The 9643-nt window shown below is 41.1% G+C and overlaps 1 pseudogene; it reads left to right on the top strand.

The window, feature by feature from the left end:
• The first annotated feature begins 5074 nt into the window (after nt 1-5074).
• LOC139684356 (acrosin-like) lies at nt 5075-7553 on the top strand (annotated as a pseudogene).
• The last annotated feature ends 2090 nt before the right edge of the window (nt 7554-9643 follow it).

Below are 9643 nucleotides of genomic sequence, written 5' to 3' on the forward strand. Positions count from 1 at the left end.
TTCAGGCCATTATTTCAAATTTGGCTAATGAAGAACGAGTGTTTTTACATCAACAGATTCCAAGGTTGAGCTGCTTTATAGCATGCAAATCCAATCACCTCTACTGGATATGTTCCCACTGGCAAGGCAAAAAGCTGGCCATTAAATTGCTATATAAAGTGATAGTGTGACTATTGGCAATGTTCAAGTTAAGGTTGTGTCAGCAATAGCCTTTCCATTACAAACCCACATTTTTCAGGAGTTTTATGCCTTGAGGTAAAATCCAATTGTAATTCTTCATTCAGTGCCTCAACTCGACTGTGAGGTTTTTGCATCCATCATGTTGCACCCATGGTACTTTTTTCTCATTGATTCATTTTCAGTACTAAACACAAAATATTACAAAATAGGCACATGTAAAGAATTATAGCAAAGGGGAATGAGCAGACCTTCTGCCATTTTTATTAAAAAAGGAACAGGAAAGAGGCCCCAACTCCCTGCCCACAAAACTTGCCTTTTCACCTCAGGGTATCATCTAACATGCATCAGGTATTCCAAGCTAAAATCACATTGGAGGTAACATCTGCACCCTTGTGCACAGTTACCTTGTGCATTGCTTCACTTGTATTTTTACCTCAGGCTACCTGAAATACATAGTACCCTGAGGTAAAACACAGATATTGTGGTAAAAAAGACAAGCTCTAGCAAGGATCCGAATCCTGCCAACAGTTAAAGATAGGTTTATTCTCAAAGAGGCATTAATAGCCTGACATCAGGAGCCGCCCATGCAGAAAATATCCCACTCCCTAGGATGAATGGATACACTATGGCATTTTTCCTTACACTCAATGTTAGAGATGCCAGACGCCTCTTTGAATGCAGAGCAGCCACCTGTGAAAATCTGGTTGGTGCGAAGGACACCTGGAACAGTGCCCTTTTGGTTTTCTTGTTTCAATTTAGATTATCCTTTATCTGGTCTGAGCAGCCATTCTTAGATGATGGTTAATGAGACATCAGTTTTGGAGTTGAATAAATAAGGTGTCTTTTATATAAGAACAAGTAAAACTGAAAAAAAAAAAAAAACTTGGTTGAAAAGGACTGATGAGAGGAGAGAAAAATCTCTGTCTTCTCTCCCTTCACTTGCCATTTCCCATCTGTCTAACCAGCTTCACTTCAGCACCCGTGGTGCTTCCGTGGCTGTCACACTTCAGCACAAAGCCAACAGGGACAGATACAGGTTAAAAAAACCCACATGGACTGTCTTTGTCACCTTGTACAAGCTTGAGGTAATCAGTCTGCTGTGCCCCTAAAGAGAGTCATCCAAACACATATTGGTTGTGTGGTGTTGTGAGGGCATGGTGTACACAGCATGCTTCCCTCCCCATGGACGCAAACATAAATGGCTATGTAGGCACGACAGCAACAAAATCAAAAGGGTTGCTTTAAGTTTGAAGTTCTAGTCCTTTCAAGAGTTTATGATTTACCTATGCAAACAACTTTTTCAAAGTTATAGAAAGAACTACTGAAGAAATTTATTCTCCGCATTTTTTACTGATGAATAGTGGTCAATGAACTTCTCCTATAAGTGATATTTTATATTTTACAAATGCCCATTTAAAAAAAAGGAAAAAAATACCAAAAAAACCCCAACAACAACATCATCATCATATTTTACTTTGGGTTGAAATTACTTCAATAAAAACACTTCATTTCTCCTTTGAAGCTGAGGCTTGGCATGTATATACAACTTCATACAACCAAGTTCTACCATGGTGTATATGCTGGTGCAAGTCTCCATTTCTCTTGTTAAAATCTTTTCATTTTCTACAAATAAATGTTTCTGGAGCAAAGACTTGAAAGTCTGGCCCAGTGAGTGTAAAAAATGTATTCAGAGAGAAACAAGTCCAACAGACAAGAAAGAGACTGAATCTGTAGCTGAGAGGTTTGTGCTGAGAAGGAATTGAAAAGAATAAAGCAGACCCCGAGCAGATCAGTTCAACATATTTCTTTGCAGACTGTTGCTGAACTTTGACAGCATGGTTAGCATTGCTCACTGTGAGAAGAAGGACACCCTGAAGTCACTTATGAATTAAAGACTTGACCCTTCCAGCATATATTCTTGTATTTTCTATGTACCCATTGCCTCAAGTCTTTAAGAGTTACAGTGGCATTCTCTGCTGTTCTGAAAGATGTTATGCAGTGCTGCTTCCTGCTTTAATTACTTCAATTATTTAAGGGTAGCATCAGCAACATTCAAGACATGTTTAAATAAGAATTCTCATTGTGAACAGGACTAAGTGTTCAATGGCAACACCATCAGCACAGAAAACAAATAGCCTGACCTTGAAAATTTTCAAAGCTGATGGATACAAGACTGAATACAAATATTTATTTAAATGAAAATTTGTCACACTTGGCTTTATCATTCTGAGTTACCCACATTTCAATTTTCCTAAATATGCTCAGAAACCGTGGTTTGTGACAGAAAGGAGATGAGTGGATATTGTCGCCATGGAAACAAAAACATTTTTCTTCTGCTCTTAAAATGTTGCCTATTAGGGACCAGAGAGGGAAAAAATAATATGTGTATATAATTAACTTTACTCTCTGTCATGTTTTTCAGACTGCCAAAGATTGTTTCTACTATGGTTTTCAGAAACAGAGATGCTTAACCACACTAGGAATGTTAGGAAACAATGGGGTGTTCCCTTGCTGATGTAGTAAAGCAAAGGTGCATGCTATCCCCATACTTCAGTAGGAATTTTATTTCCCCACTTGCTGTTCTACTGGATAGGACATTCAGACAGAAGTTAAATCTGCATTTTATGCTTGGAACTTGCAGCTATTGCCTCTTGATGTATTGCTGTTAACAGGCCAAATAAAAATTGGAGATATTTTTTATGAGCTGACAGTTTGTTAAATGCGAATGATCATTGTTTATTCCATAAAAGCTTTTGCCAGCTTATACTTTCTCAGACTGAACTCTTTTCTTTGTTCTCTATGCAGATGGAACCTGGACTTTAATCCCAGTGGTAAAGCTCTAATTTTCTTTGAAACTGCTGTGAGTGTTGGCATTCAATAAGATTAGTGTTTTGCCCTCAGTCTGGTCACAGCTACAATCCATCATACATTCCTACATGCAAAAAGCACTTAAACACCATCTCCACTTATATGTCATTCTGGTCAGCTTGATTTTTGTGCAAGAGAAGAATTAAAATTATTTTCAGTTTTAATTAACAAATACACATGCTCTTATGAAACTTATGACTTTGTCCTCACATCCATGTAAAAGATGCACTTCTTTAAGTGGTGAAGCACACTGGAATACTCAAAAAACTTCCAGTTTCAGTTCCCTCTGTTTTGGAAGTAGTTAATACTTTGTACTCCTCTTGTCTTTCAAGAGTACCTTCAAGGGATTTATGTGATTACTTATTAGCTTTTTGTTGATTTGAGCTTATTTGGTGCAGTCACTTGTGATTCTGCAACATACACTCCATTATCTCTTTGATTTTTTTCTTAATTAATTGAAGGGTCTGATCACCCACTTCCAACTAGTTTTTAAGTACCCTCAATTATTTGTTGTTTGGGAATTGATTTAGAGTTGAAACCTGTCTCAACCTAATTGCAAGACATAATACCACAAAACTGTATGAATTAACAAATATTAATGTGTACTTAGCATCTGTCTTAGATACCAATATTTATACACACACTCAGAGGATGCTGCTAGAGGCTGAAATGAGAAGACAACAACAATGTAGCTTATTCAAAGTCTGAATTTCTCTAGTAAAATCTAAATCAGCATGAGGAATATGTCCCATTCAGACTAATTTTTCAGCATCTTCTGTTATAACAGAACTTTCTAGATGATCCTTATGCCAGCAGAGGTTGTGCTTCTAGCCAGTATTACTCAATTAGCATTCAGTGTGAGGTATTTCTCCAAATGTTTTGATTATTGTTTCTCTTAAAAAAACAAAATGGATCACATACTCTTAATTTCTCCTGTTTTTCACTAAAGTGATGTATTAAAACTTTCTAAGTCATGTGAACCAGCACCATTTCATATTTTGGAAAGACCATAAATTTTCACAGGAAAAAAGTGCTTAAAAACACTGTGTTTGTTTGAAGATTAAGTGGTGTTATTTTCAAAGTACCTTCTATGCATGAAGTTTAGCCACCTCACAATATCAAAAACCAGCTCTACAGGCATCAGAAAACAAACAAAAAAAAATAAAATAGGGAAAGTTGCTAGTGGAGAACGGGAGGGAAGAAATCCATGTGTCACCTTTGATGGTTTTAAGACCTACTCAGAATATTGTACCTTCACCAATGATTAAAAGTCTCTCCCTTTTAAAATGTATTGAACTCTCAGTTTTATGCGGATGGTTATTACCATACTAGAAATTCAATCTCTCACTGAGAAAAAGGTTGATCATAAGGATGGGAAAGACATTCAAACAAGTAAAACCAATACACATGCAAACCTTTTGCCAAGTCCTTGAAAGACATTGACGATCTGATGAAGTGTAAACACATGGGGCCTACATTTCCCAAAATAACAAGTATTGGCAGATGCTCCACTGGCACTGACACATCAGGTAACCATCACTCTGGGAGGACAGGTGTTTTCTGAACACTGGGCACTTTTTTTAAAAAGATTGCAAAGAAAGCGCTCAAACATTGAGATGCCCAAAAAGTTTAATTAGGTTTGCAAATAAAGAATTTATCTCTTTCTCAAGTCTTTCCTTCTTTCTTCTTTGTGTGTCTTTTCTTTCCTGCTCTGTCTGAAAACAGAGAAAGAGGTATGAAACAACATGGGACTAAAATAATGAGATATATATATATATATATATATATACACATATAAACTCTATACATACATGTCAGTCAACAGGTTAATTTTTAGATTCTATTTTGAATACATCTTTCCCTCTTTTTATTTTTTTGGTTAAGGATCTTCAGGAGGTTTTCAGTATATACATTTACCTATAGCAGAGATACTGCAAGTGGAAAATATAACTTTGATTCTGCCATATTTAGATGAGGCTTAATTTTGATCTGATGAGGAGAGGCAGGAGTGAAATGAAGAGCAAACATGCTTCCAAGTGGAGAAACCATAACTCTATTTCTGGTCCACATCTTTAAACATCAGTCTCTAAGAAGTCTGAAAGATGAGTGTAGGCAGCCTCAGTGCTTTGGGTTACTGGATGAGCATTAACAATGGCCAGAACATCTTGGATGAGGGAAAGAGAGGATTTTGTACCATAGCTTTTGCAAATATTGCCTTGTTCTGTGCTTTCTGGCAGCAGAGAGGGAGTCATGCAGACAGTGCATTGAAGAGCCCATTATGATTTGCCTTAACTGTCATAGCCTCCAACAACTCAAATTGTAAATGAGAAAGTAGAATGCAACTAAGGTGTAAGAGCTTCTGTGGGCCTGTGTTGAAAGGCACATTAAAGCAGCTAGGTCTTCCATTCCAGGAAGGGGTATTTGACAACATGTTTGTACTTTATGAAGCTGCATCAGTGAGTCATTTAGAGCAGTTTAAAGCCATTTTGAGCCTGCTCACACTGGGTGGGTTGCTGGGCACCCAGGGCTGTACTGATTCATCAGTTTGGTGCCTGACACAGGGAAGGCACTTAGCCCAAGCAGTAACACTGTCAGCAGGATTGCTGTTACCAGAGCCTAGCTCTGTTGCACTGAAATTCAAATTTCAAAGCATTATTTACTTTATGCAGAAACATTTTGCATAGAAACATATAAGATCTCAGGTTGACAGTCATGACCACACTGGCTGCAGGGAAGCTGTGAAAATAGGGAACATGGTGATGTCAACCATGTGCATGCTTTGCTTCTTGTGTACAGTTTAAGCAGCTTCAAATCTTACTGTAATGAAGCGCAGGGATTGCATGTGGTTTTATTCACAGGGACAATATTGTCAATCTATAGGAAAGCACTGAAGATTTAAAACTGCATTAACTGTAGAAATTTCTGATCTAACTTGAAACAAGCATATCAGAAGCAGCTGGTGTGGCTGCCCAGAGCTAAGTGCAACCTAATGTAATCTGTTTAATTGTGTGTAGCTGGCAAAAAAAAGCAAAGCTAGACTTTATCAGATATATCTAAATGCTTTTTAATAACCTGTGCTTTCATCAGTGTTTTCTCTCTATGCCTTGTTCTTTTTGAGAAGTGCTTAGCAGTTTTATAGTTCTTCAGAGAGAAGGCTGACAGCAGCTGAGAAGTAATCCTAGAGAGCAGTGACACAGATATCTTTCACTTTAGATATTCAGGGCTAAAGACCACACATTCTTGAAAGAATATAGTTATACTAAGGTACAACATGATAGGAAAAATCAGTCTAATTTTTGTACTTTAAAAAATAAAAGGAAAATTGTCCAGCTTGTCAACAACTGCATCTATGTTTCACCATGCTCTGCACAGGAAAGGTGAGACTGCTTGGCTTACTTGGCTTGTCAGACAGAAGTGACACAGCAGCACTCCAACACCTCTCCAGAGGCAGACCCAATCCTAGGGAAGAGGGAGACTCAGATGGTGCAGGGCCACTGGCAACAAGCTGCTGGGTGCTCCTTCTTTTCTGTGCTCACAACTCAAAGATAAAGCAAGGTCCTGCGGGAGATCCAACTCATCCCTGTCCAGCACTGCAACAGGAACCACTGACACATGGGGGCCATCCACAACCACAACTTGTGTGCTGGCTTCCCAGAGGGAGGCATCGACATTTGCCAGGTAGGAGCATACTGCAAGTCAGTCAGCTCTCAGCAGTGCAGGCAGCCCTGTCACCACCACCCAAACACAGCCCAGCATGTGCTTTGCCTGGCCAGTCACCCTCCCAGCTGTGAGTTCCCACTGTTGTTGGTTCTTCCCTTTCAGATCCACAAGTCTTTGTCCAGTGCTCCTCTTGTCCTAGAGGCCTGGTATTCTGCCCAGAAAGCCCATTTAGTGCTCTTGGCAGCCCACAGGGCCAGATACCAACCCTGGAACATCCATATTCCTCCAGGATCCCTGTGAACAGACCAGAGAGAGACTCCCCTCACAGGTCCCTGACATACACCCAACCAAGGTTCTGTTCTGTGCCTGAACAGAGCCTTTCTGTGCCGGGAATTCAGCTCTGATAGTGGCAGTGAGAGAGAGGGAGACAGCACTGGTGCTGACAGTGGCCATCCAACATCATCTTAATCTTCTCTCCTCCACTGCAAGGTGACAGCAATGGTCCTTTCATGCACAAAACCAACACTTACTACTTTTGGCTCCTTGGAGTGACCAACTGGGCAAAAGGCTGTTCGAGAGCCAAACAGCCCAGAATCTACACTTCCACTCAGCACTTCTGTGACTGGATCCTGATCCAGATGGGGTCTGTACCAGATGTGAGAACTTCTCCAACATCATAGGCATTGGAGTCATTTTATGACTGCCTCAATTCTGTCTCGGAAGCCACAGCCAGTAAAACACCATCAGAAAATCTTTGCTTCCGCCCATATCCACTCCAGAAGCTGAGGGAATTTTTTATTTGGGTGCAGAAGCTACTGCAGGTCCTATGGGGGAAAACAGCTTGAGCAGCCAGATGGACTGGATCCAGGGGAGACTGCAGTGGACCACAGCCATTTCCTGCTGGGGCAATGCCTGATGGTTGAAAGACAGCCCCAGTTCCAAAAGCCTGCTCTGTCTTGCCCACACTGCTCCTCTATTTGCACTCAAATGCTGACGCTGACATCGTGTTTCAAATAAAGTTGCCTGTGTTCACAGTTAACTATGTTTTAAGTCTCATTCACATCTCTAAGGCAAGGCAAGGACTTCCACATTCAGCATCTGCAAAATGAGGCTGGAGGCAGACCAGTCAGGCACAAAGGGAAAGAATCTCTCCACAGGGCCAGAACTTTGCTTGGTCGGAGAGGAAGTTGCTCAGAGTCACCATGAGAGGGAGAAGGCTGGTACATCAAGGTTTCAAAGAGGATAGGAAGAAATGATACCACATGCAGAAACCTTGAAGGGTATGCATTAAGGCACTTAAGCTGGTGATTAGGGCCTGACATAGACCTTGGGTAAGAGAACAGACCTGGAAAACTCCTGAGCATGACAATTGTGAACTGAATGAGAAGGTGATAGAGTCACAGTGCCCTGAGGAAGAGACAGATTTCATAGATAGCAAAGGTGGATTGATGTGTAAGATAGTCACACTTCACAGATACTCAAAGGAAGAGCTGGGGTCGGTTTAGAGAGAGGAACTTTGCAGGAGTCTGCATCATTAATGCTATGAAAGGCCAAGGTAAGCTAGCTAGGAACACTGTAATACCAGGGGTTTTCACAGGTGGGGCAAATCTGGGAGCCAGGCAACATGAATAACCAGTCTGACCTCTAGTTTGTGGGGAGACAAGGATGGAGAAAGGGAGGAGTCAAGGAAGATCAGGGGGATGTATAGCATGGCAGATGGAGTGATGGGGAGATCAAGGAACCAGTTAAACGGGCACACACTGCTGTCTGGCTTGTCTGAATGAGCCCTGCACCTAATCACCACAGGATGCAAAAGAAACTTCTATGCCCCGCTTTTCATGCAACAGAGTCAGAGACACTTGATTTCCATTCCTAGAGAAGAATATGGAGAATGGCAGGAGCAGGAGCATCCTTTGCTGTCTAGAGCTTTCGATTGCTGCACATCCCTGGCCATGTATACCGAGTGACACAACTGCCCTTGTCAGAGTGGGCCCAGAACAGCAACACAGCTGGCAGAAAGGACATGAAGCCTGACAGAGACTGTATCTGACATCACCAGAGTGGACTGTGCTGCATCTGTGTTTCACTGTGCTTTGTGCAGGAAGGATGACCCTGCCTAGGTGTGTTTGGCTTACTTGGCTTGCATCTCACTGCTTGCCCACTGTGGCTGTAACCAGATTGGCCCCTCCACAACCACACACACATTGACTGCCTGCAGTATCCTTGTTCTCAGGTGAATGTTTTTTTGTAAGGAGATGGTGGGAAAAGCTATATTGCTAACAGTCACAAAGGGAGTGAGAAGCTGTGAGAATTGTGGGTAGGACTACCTTCATCTTATCAAGATGCCAAAGGCATGAAAGGTTGAGTGGCTTGAGATAATAATCAGATCTGTAACTTTACTACAGGAACTGTGCTTCTGGGTTCTTACAGCCAGCCTGCCTGTCAACCAGCCTGCCATGTGTCTAGCAGCATCATTACCTGTTAGGAAGACAGTATGCTGCACCTTTCCAAGCATTCATTTGAGGCTATGCAAGTAGGTTCCCTGCAAGCACCAGGGAGGAACTGAGGTCAGAGGGAACCTGCATGCACACTGGGAACAAACAGAGAAAGCAGAAGGCTCATTGTGTTTTCTGCATGAATATTTCTGGTGTCAAAAAAAATTTTATACCTTTCCCTGCTCCGTATCCAACATCAATTAAAAGTTAATAGAGCTTTGTCCATCATTTACATCTGCCAGCCTCCTTCCTCTGTGTAGAAGCTCCCCTTTATACTGGAGACATAGGGGCATATAGCTGGAACCAGCCTGCCCAGAAATGAAAGAGTATTTAAAATATATCAAAGAAAAAATGGAGCAGGAAAGTCTATCTGCAGCCATGTCCTGGTCAGCCCTCTCTGGAAAGAAAAATCAGATATTTTTCAGGAGATAGAACAAATC

This window comes from Pithys albifrons, chromosome 2 (assembly GCF_047495875.1).
Source record: "Pithys albifrons albifrons isolate INPA30051 chromosome 2, PitAlb_v1, whole genome shotgun sequence".
Classification (NCBI taxonomy): domain Eukaryota; kingdom Metazoa; phylum Chordata; class Aves; order Passeriformes; family Thamnophilidae; genus Pithys; species Pithys albifrons.